Below are 9,815 nucleotides of genomic sequence, written 5' to 3' on the forward strand. Positions count from 1 at the left end.
TCAGGTGAACACTTCACCCATATTCAGAGGCTTGAAGCCCATTGATGATGTGAAGAGTGCTAGACCCCTATATATAGAAGATGTCATTAACATATCATTGTTAGAGATGGAGAGAAGAATAAATAAACTAGCAATTGCACCAAATGTTGCAAAGGAAACGTCGTAAGGCATAAACTCAAGAAGAGTAGTGAGATATAGAAGATCATTGAATATAAAAATTAGTAAATAAAATCTAAAAATTAGTAAACAAAATGTCATTCAAAGCTAGAATATAAAGAAAAATCACTTACATTATGTCAAATTTACAGATTCTATAACCTTTCCAACAGAGATTTCCTCTCAATCTTCAAAGATGCTCTTTCAAGTTCCAATAGAAAATATTTGATAAAAAATGTGCTCTTTTTCAATATTGAATTGTCTCACTTGATCAAAAGCTTATAGCCTTTTACCACTTTCTCTTAAGGTGACTAGATTTTCCTTTGATTTTCCTTGCTTAACTTCTTTTGGGTATTTGGATTGGTTTGTGACACATGAGGGTTATATTGAAAGTTTTTTTTTTCGAAAACGGGAAATTCAAAATTTACCTTTGGATGAACTAGTTTAAAGCTATATCAATAACAACTTTACAATGTTTGATAGGAAAGAAGTGGATCTTTTATTGAGCATTGATTAAATAATTATTTTAATTCACTATTCATAGATACCATGGTGAACTCTTATGGATGATTTTCCTTTGATTATCGTTGCTTAACTTCTTTTGGGTATTTGGATTGGTTTGTGACACATGAGGATTATATTGAAAGTTTTTTTTTCAAAAATGGGAAATTCAAAATTTACCATTGGATGAACTAGTTTAAAGCTATATCAATAAATCTAGGGACTCACATAACAACTTTACAATGTTTGATAGGAAAGAAGTGGATCTTTTATTGAGCATTGATTAAATAATTATTTTAATTCACTATTCATAGATACCATGGTGAACTCTTATGGTAGCATCCACGAGATTTCCTTTATTCAACATGATATTTTGTGAGACTTACTATATATTTGACTAGGAAGGGGTCTATAAATAAACACAAAAGGATTTTTATGCTTTATAAAGTCATCTCTATTCCGAAAAAGTGGAAAAAGTTTGTGAAGTGTTCACTATTAAGAGATGCCATGGTAAACTCTTATGGTAGCCCACGAGCTTTCCTTTAATCAACATGATATTCTAGGAGACTTGGCTACATATTTGACTAGGAAGGGGCCTATAAATAAACATAAAAGGATTTTTATGCCTTAGAAAACAGACTCTATTCAGAAAAAGTGGAAAAAATTTGTGAAGTGTGCATTTGATGTTGAGATTGTTTCTTTCCACACGAGTTTGGTGCATATTTCTTTCTCCTCTGACCAATTTTTAATATTGAACTTTGGAAAAAGTGGAAAAAGTTTGTGAAGTGTGCATTTTTTTTTGTTAAGCTTGGTAGGTCATATTTTCTCCATTCATTTATAAGAAAATTTACATGACATAGGTTGGCGAGGTGGCCTCAACTTGCTCATTGGGAAACCAAGTCTGTTGGCCACCTATCCGCGTTGTATGCCATCCAGAAACGAAAGTTTTTTAGTATTTCTATCCAAGCTATATAAGTCTCTATTTCATGACCATACTCTAGATTTTTACCTATACATATTCTTGCATAAGGAAAAGTAAAAGCTATCCGCATATAAAACAAAATGAAACAAGGGAGATTATCTAATCATTATGTTCCTCCGAGGCCGATTCCACTAGCGCAAGGTCTTTGACATTCGATCCAGGCATCTCAGACAATTCCAAGATACATGGAATATGCCTCTCAATTTTTCCCAGCGTGATATCTTGCTTATGGAGTTGAAACTAAACTTTCTAGAATTCCTGTTTGTAGCTCGACATGCCTTGGATAGTAACAACCATGCCCACCGAAATATGCTCCATAGCCTTTGCCCAGCAGGATTTCCATCAACCAATAAAGGTATAAGGTCTGTTTAAATTGAGTGATTGTGCCTCTAGTGTTACTAGGATCCGAGACTAGGGTCCTCCAATCATCCATCTCCGCATCTGTCTCACTATCCTGCTTGACTTCCTCTTCCCATTCCTCTAAAATTTTTCGAATACCTTCATCATTGCCCTCACGATATGCCTCTACAGCCTCACTAATAAGCCTTTCCACCGATTTTCTGCCCGTGAGAGGCTCGGATGTGCTCGGTTCCTTTTCCTTTTTGGGCAGCTGGGCCTGTCTTCCACGGCCACAACTTTTTGTAGGACGAGCCATGGCGGAGATGCCCCAATCCTGTTCATTGCAACAATTCATTAACCAAAAACAATTCAACATGGTATAACAATGATCACACCCCTGGTTTGTACTATCACAGATAACCGCCCCACCTTGCTCCTCCCCTTCCCCTTCGGTGTCGATGCTAGAGCCTTCATGGCCATAGGTCCATTCCCCAAGAGGGGCCGACCTACTGCCACCAGCAAAGAGACTCCGTCGCCACACCCATCTCCTCATGGTCGTAGGAAGGTTATCTTCCCCTCACCAATTACCAGTTGGTGAGCACTGTCGCATGCCAGTGTTAGGCTAGCCATGGTTTGCATACCCTTTCCCCTCTGCCCAAGACGCAAGTGGACAACCATTGATATTTTCCTGCCCGACTTCCCACTCATGATTCCCAGCATTTCCCTCTTTGAAATTATAGCTATCTACCTCCCAGTGGCTGTGAAGTGTGCATTTGATGTTGATACCAATTTTCAATATTGAGTTGTCTCACTTGATCAAAAGCCCTCTTTGCAATTATAGCTATCTACCTTCCAGTGGCTGTGAAGTGTGCATTTGATGTTGATACCAATTTTCAATATTGAGTTGTCTCACTTGATCAAAAGCTTGAAGTCTTGGCTGTGAAGTGTGCATTTGATGTTGATACCAATTTTCAATATTGAACTGTCTCACTTTCAAAAGCTTGAAGTCTTTTACATTCTACCTGCACATAATTTGATCATGTACCTGCACATAAATTCATCATGTACCCATTTCATATTTCAAGTCTTTTATGATATCTATTTCCCCTAACTATGCCAAATTCCTACGAGTTACAACTCAAGCTTCCGTACCTATTAAATAATTGTGTTAATTTGGATACAACCATCTTATATGCAATTTTACTGAGGAAATAATTTCAAACATAAGTAAAAAATTTATTGTCTTCCTCTAATATCCATTTTCCCTAACACTGCTAAATTTCCCTCCCAAATTATTCTCGACCCATCAAATGATTCTAAGTTAATTTGGTCACACCTATCTTATATGCAATCTTTTTGAGAGTATAATTTCTAATTTAGGTGGTAGGGATTCTAATTTAGGTGGTAGGGACTAAGCTACCCTGTGGCACTTGTTTATAGTCGTTGTTAAGAGAAAATAAGCTTTCCATCCTTTATTAATCATTTCTCAATGCTAGAGCTCCAATGAATCTTAATTTCTAATTTAGGTGGTAGGGATTCTAATTTAGGTGGTAGGGACTAAGCTACCCTGTGGCACTTGTTTATAGTCGTTATTAAGAGAAAATAATCTTTCCATCCTTTATTAATCATTTCTCAATGCTAGAGCTCCAATGAATCTTGTGATGAAGGTCAACGCTAAGATATTTTTATGAATTAACTTTCTCTACATTGATAATATTATACATAATTTTATTGTAAATGATATTTTTAAAATATAATTATCACAACCTTTATCTTATCAATGTTTATTGGTAGACATGTACAAGAATAGAAATCTTGGAGAATTCTTAGTTACTTCATGAGATAATTTTTTCTATGACAACAACTTAGAGGAAGTTAACTCATATAAATATCTAGAAAAACTTAACTTTCAACAAGATCTTAAGTGGAAATATAAGAATGAGAAAATGAATAAATATAGAGAATTATAAAGGAATTGAAAAATGGAGAAGTGTTGTATAACTTATAATATTGATATTAAAAGCAATATGCCATATCTCATCCCCTTCATAGAAGTTGGTATTTCCTCCATTGAGAGTATGATTGTGACTAAGAACCTTATGTACAATCAAAATACAATTAGGTTTCTTAAGATTGCTTCAAAATTCTGTCAACACTAGGGTTAGCACAAAGTTGCTAAGACTTTGCTAAACCATTGTGAATAAATGAGGTAGTCATTTCAAAGAATATTGATGCCAATCAAAATACAATTAGATTTCTTAAGATTGCTTCAAAATTCGTTTCTTAAGATTGCTTCAAAATTAGCACAAAGTTGCTAAGACTTTGCTAAACCATTGTGAATAAATGAGGTAGTCATTTCAAAGAATATTGATGCCAATAAGAATACTCATCAAAAGTACAAATATTAAGGAAACTTCTCTCCAATATTTATGAGCATAAAAACAAATTGCTAAAACAAAAGAACTAAATTGTTATAGTTTTCCATAAGATTAGATAAACCAAACTTAGTATTTATCGCTAGTAGCAATCATTATCATAATCAACAACCACCTTTTCTATTCTTATCAGTAGTAGTTACCTTCACCAGTTGTTCACCTTCAACTAGCCCAACCACATAATATATACACCAATACACATCTATCACCTTATATCAACCACCTCTCAATGACTTCATGAATAGTTAAGTACTAATTGGGAAAGTATTGAAATAAAAGTGAAATCTTATAGTGGAGCATCAATTATTTAAAAAACAATGGTAACATCTTTTCCCTTCACAAGGAAATGATTGACATGGAAAAATTTAAGAGGAAACAAAGGCTTGGACAAATTATTAAACCTACAAACTCTCGACAAATTATTAAACCTACAAACTCTAATAGATGTTGAAAAATTTTTCTAACCAACTCAAGGTTTTATTACCTAACAAATATGAAAAGTTTTTTTTTTAACTTCAATATGGAAACAATGATATTATAGATGAATTTGTTGAAAAGTAGTTTAATCACACCAAGATCTAAAAAGGTAGTACAATAAAAGTGAAGGATGAAGAGGATGTTGTAATAAAGATTTGTATATATACAATGAAATTAAAATACAAAAGGTCAGTGTGAAGGAAGAATTTGAAAAAAATAGAAAAAAATGGGTTTGAAATTTTATATATAAGTTAATTCTTTTTAAAAAGAAAGCCTATTTTGTAAATAAAATAAAATAAAAAAAGCTTTAATATGGTCACAACCATATTATATGAAATTTTTCTTAGAGGTAATTTCTAACTTATGTGGTAGGGACTAATCTACTCTCTAGCACTATTTTGTAGTTGTCAAGACCAAAGAAGCTTTCCATACTTTATTAATCATTTCTCAATGTTGGAGCTCCAATGAATCTTGTGATGAATGCCAACTCTAAGATATTTGTATGAATTAACTTCCTCCTTTAATATGGTCACAACCATATTATATGCAATTTTTCTTAGAGGGTAATTTCTAACTTATGTGGTAGGGACTAATCTACCCTCTAGCACTTGTTTGTAGTTGTCAAGACCAAAGAAGCTTTCCATCCTTTATTAATCATTTCTCAATGTTGGAGCTCCAATGAATCTTGTGATGAATGCCAACTCTAAGATATTTGTATGAATTAACTTCCTCTACATTGATAATCGTAAACATAAAGTTAGTGTAAATGGTCTTTTAAAATCTAATTATCACAACAAATTGAATAAAAACTCTTGATTCTTAATTTAACTTAAACAAAAAAATACAATTTATATATTTTGGAACCATCCAACCTTTAAAAAAAGAAACTCCCCACTTTGCATCTTCATAAAGCTGATTGGAAATTTAATATTACATTTTGCGAAACTAAAAATTTTCAAACCAAAATGAATCATCCAAAAATAAAAATTATTTCCAAATTAAATAAAAGATATTAGAATGAAATAACATATACAAATTCAGGTAAAATTTTATAAAAAAAATTACAATGAATTGATCAATTTCTAGTTATTATTATTTTATTTTTTATATAAGATACATTTGGTAGGTTCCAAAATCTATAAATTTCAACCTAATGTCATTTAAGGCCATCAAAATGAAAGAAGATATACAACTTTTGATAATTTTTTATAAGAAAAATACAATGAATTAATAATTCAATTTCTAGTTATTAATTTTATTATATGTAAAATGCATATGGTAAGCTCCAAAATCTATAAATTTAAACACAATATCATTTCAAACTAACATTTCTTATTATTCAGAATTAGTTCCCAGGAAAACTTCACCAATCACTTCCGAAAGTTTAGAGAGAATTTACTGAATGAAAATCACATCCAACTTCCAGTACAGATTTCAGTTTCAACAAAACTTTTTTTAATTTTTTATTCAGAAACATAGCTAAAAATTATGATAATGTGCAAAGCAACAGATATGTAGCAACCTTACTAAACCAACATATCATTAATGGATGAAATTTCATTAGAATGAGGCAGTACAAGTTGAAGCTTGAAGGATCAATACTTGAAACAGATATATATACATATATCCTAGCCGCTGCCTCCTAAGAAAGCCTTGAGGCGCTTCACCTCAACATAGGAAAGGAATGTAGTCCTCTCGATGACAGGAGGAAGATTGCCGGCAAAGGGAGCGCCATGATGTCTCCTTTGTGGAGTGTTTTGTTGTACACAATATTGCTTGAAGATATGAATCCAGCACAGATTACTCCTTCAACCACCAACAGAATCTCAGAACCTTCTGGATGGTTATGCAATGGAATGACGCCTTTGGGCGCGAGGTCGAGTCTAGCTATCGACACGCCAAGGCCATTCACTGCAGAAAACTTTGCTGAGAAGGTCGGAGTTACAGTAGCACTAGGAAGGCCGGAGTTATAGTGGCACCGATGTTGTTGTTCACATTCCCGATATCTTCCAATCTGCAGTTAAGGATGAAGCCGCCTTGCAAGGATAAGCTGGGAGTGAGCGACAAGTCTGCCACTCAGAAATCTTGCGCACGTGAAGGATGAAAAGAAAAATTACACTGGACTAGTACAATCGCTAGCAGGGAGGCAATATTGCAAGTTTCAATGATTGATTAATCCAATGCTATAATTGTAGAACCCAAAAAAGTTTATAGGGTCAGAGAATAACCTCATGAGTTAGCGAGATTTAGATTCAGTAGATCCAGCAGCAGGGACGGTTTACCTTGATTCATTTGATCCCGCAAAGGCATAGCCCGTTCGATATTTAGTAGCATCTCTTCTTGTTCGAAAGCCGGTTGACTTTTGTCGATGAAGCAGTTTATTAGCCAGTTTACTAAGTGGAAGCGCCCGTTGAAAAACCCATTTCTCCGTAAGTAGCATCAGTCCCGCGGGGGGGGGAAGCTGTACAACGCGCCATCCTAGTCATAACTTCGCCCGGATCCAGGCCCACCGGGGGCAAAGTACGAAGGAGCAAAACCCGCAAAGTAAGAAGGTTGAGTATGGAGCAGTTGAAGTCGATCCAATTAAGGAGCCCCCTTATTCAAGTTAGGTAGCCAGCCAGAAGCAGTTCGAGATGCAATCAATGAGTCGGAATTCAGATCCGATGCAACACGCAGATGAACCAATTCCTCCTGAGTCCGAAGCAGTGGAGATGGCACAGAGATAGCAACAGGAGATACATAGCCAGCATAAATCCCTTCCATTTCGACAGCTATCAGCTTTCTTTGTTGCAGATTCAATTGACCTTGCCCCTCCTATTTCTTCTCTGGCGGCTTCGCACCTTGTTTAACCAGCAGCTAAGCAAGCAGCATCTAAGGCAGCAGGAGGAAAGGCAGGAGCAGTTTCAGATCCTCTAGTAGCAGATCCATCTAAAGCAGATTAAGTCCCAGATTCAGTTGATCCTTAACCAGTTATAAATCCATATCCTCCAGCAGCAGAGCGAGATCCATATGCGGTAGACCCATTTCGAGAGCCACCTGTTTCAGATCCATAGCCTCCTAAAGATCCAAATCCAGAGCCTTCTGATCGAGATCGATACCCAGCAGATGATCCTGTTCCAGATCCTAATCCTGTTCTAGTCCCATAGTCAGTCTTTCAATTTTCTAAGTAACAAATTTGATAGCTTGTCATAGAGTCACTATCATTTTTCTGGATAGGGTAGGTAAATGAATAGTAGAGGCAGGCAGCAGGTCGATGAAGCAGAGAAATGCGTCAATAACAAATTGGGAAAAGAACAACAACAGATCGCGCAACCCCAAACACAAGGAGTCAGTTATGCGTCGGTCAAAGAACAACAACAGGTCCGACACAATAGACAACTCCAGCCAGAGAGTACCGGGACCCCAGCTCCACACAGGAGACAGGCTGTTTTATAAACACAACGAATCCATCAGACAATGCTCAACTTCGAGCAGCTAGGTGGACAACGAGCACAACATAACGATGGCAGTACAATGCAATAATCCACTCCACACACACGAAAGAAGCAGACCTCCACACCAAACCAACCTTCAAAAATATTGAATCAACACCTTGGGAGGATGCACAGAAACTCTCCCATCTCTGGTCTAGGTACCCTCCCTTGGTCAGGATCACGCAGATAGATAGCTATCACTCCCTATAACATTCGCGAAGGGATAGCCTTGCCTTCACCTCTCCATACAGCACAGGTAAAGCAAACTTCAACCACTCAGAGATAGCTAGAATTTGATCCTGTTGATCCTGTTGTTGATCCAGATCTAGATGCAAAGGCATAGGCAAGGACAGGTGCATCAGTTGATTCTGTTGATCCTGTTGGTTCAGTAGATTCTTCTTTAGATTCTATCGTTGATGAAGCAGATGATCCAGGTGGTGAAGATCCAGAGCGTGATCCACCAGATCCTGGCTTTCGTGATCGTGATGCTGATGCTCGTAGTAGATATTTAGAGCCAGAACCACCACTAGCATAGGCAAGGGCAAGATATAGGTAGGTAGGAGCAGGATCGAAGGTGGAAGGAACAGAGGCAGTGAAAGCAGTCGATGATCCAGGACCAGCAACGGAGGTCAAAGCAAAAACAGTAGTTTATCCAGTACCAGTTCCAGTCCTATACTCAGTAGCGGTTCCAGGTCTAGCACATCGAGATCAAGACCCATAAGCAGGAGAAGCAAAGAAGATAGGAGCAGCAGTTCATTCTGTTGATCCTTCTATTGGTTCAGCATTTGGTTCCGCAGTACCAGGTCCAGATGAAGCAGCACGAGCAATTCCAGTCCCAACATCCCTTCTAGTTATAGGAGGACCAGGTGAAGCAGTCGATGATGCGCTTGACTCTGTGGATGGAGCAATACCAATAATAGCATTTGAACCAGCAGAGCTAGTCGTAGACCCGGTTTCAACACCACCCGCATCAGCCGTTTCTGAGTTTGATGCAGTAGATTAAGCCATTGATTCAGCCATTGACGCAGTAGCTTAGCTGTAGACCCATACCTATATCCACCAGTTTACTTAGTTGAGACCCAGTAGCAAATGCGGAATGTACAGTGTTACCCTCCATGTCGTATTCGCCTCAGAAGATGTAGTAAGTATTCACCGATGGTCGAGTACCTAAAGGTGATGGCGGCCTTAACAGTCGAGCCTGCTGAAGCATCCTTATTAGTCGAGCGTGCTTACGCACCCTTGAAATGAAGAAATGAAAGCTGATGGCGGCCCTCGACCTCGTAACCTCGGCCGAGCCCCTCTCCTTATTAGTCGAGCGTGCTTACGCACCCTAACGGGCCTTTGGTCGAGCCCCCTCACCATATGAATAGTGAGCCCCTACCGGGCCTACCCTCAAAAGCTTGAACTTACTAAGGAAGGGTTGAAAGGAAAGGCAGTACTCAAGTCTTCCTT

At 37.3% G+C, this 9,815-nt stretch overlaps 1 pseudogene; it reads right to left on the minus strand.

Moving 5' to 3' along the window:
* Positions 1 to 6,518: 6,518 nt before the first annotated feature.
* On the minus strand, positions 6,519 to 7,330 carry LOC149169768 (germin-like protein subfamily 3 member 3; annotated as a pseudogene).
* Between the last annotated feature and the right edge of the window lie 2,485 nt (positions 7,331 to 9,815).

This window comes from Pinus tabuliformis, chromosome 4_2, assembly GCF_031772625.1.
Source record: "Pinus tabuliformis cultivar Carrire ecotype Pingquan chromosome 4_2, CPIR1, whole genome shotgun sequence".
NCBI lineage: Eukaryota > Viridiplantae > Streptophyta > Pinopsida > Pinales > Pinaceae > Pinus > Pinus tabuliformis.